Below are 636 nucleotides of genomic sequence, written 5' to 3' on the forward strand. Positions count from 1 at the left end.
TGTCCGTGCTTAGCTTATTCTGTCAGTCACAGAAGAGGCAATCCAGGAGGAAGGAGCTGACACATGTATTTGATCAGAAGCCAGCAGACAGAATTACCAAAGTGTATCTGGTGCTGAGTGGCTGGGGAGACGGCAGAGTGGAGGCCAGCTCTGTAGCAGTCTGCTCCTCTTGGCCTGTCTTTGGCCGGAGGCTCTGACTGGCTGTGGCTGGAATCCACATGCCGCTAGGTAGGAGTTTGTGCTTGCAAAACAGGAGAATTTAAAAGATGCTTTTCTCTCCTCTTCCTTCCTGTTTTTGCATTCTTTTTACAATCATTTACACTCACAGCCTGAGAGTGTTGGCATGATTTTGGGAATTACAGTGCTGGTGTTTCCAAGCATGCTTTCAGACTGTGGATGGGAAACACCTCAGTAGAAACTGATCTTGTCGTGAGCTCCAGAATAGGAAAACACCTGTTTCTTTTCTTTTCAGAAATCCCAGCATTCCTGCTGGACTGCTGCCCCTTTCATTGAGCCACTGTGCAACTCATCTGTTCTTTTATTACCATGCTACTCCTACGTCCTCAAGATTCAGGAATTTAGGATCCAGGGACCGAAGAATGAATAGTCAGTGGCCAGACAACCCCTCCCCCCCCC

Source organism: Psammomys obesus, unplaced genomic scaffold (genome assembly GCF_907164565.1).
Source record: "Psammomys obesus unplaced genomic scaffold, mPsaObe1.curated_primary_1811, whole genome shotgun sequence".
NCBI lineage: Eukaryota > Metazoa > Chordata > Mammalia > Rodentia > Muridae > Psammomys > Psammomys obesus.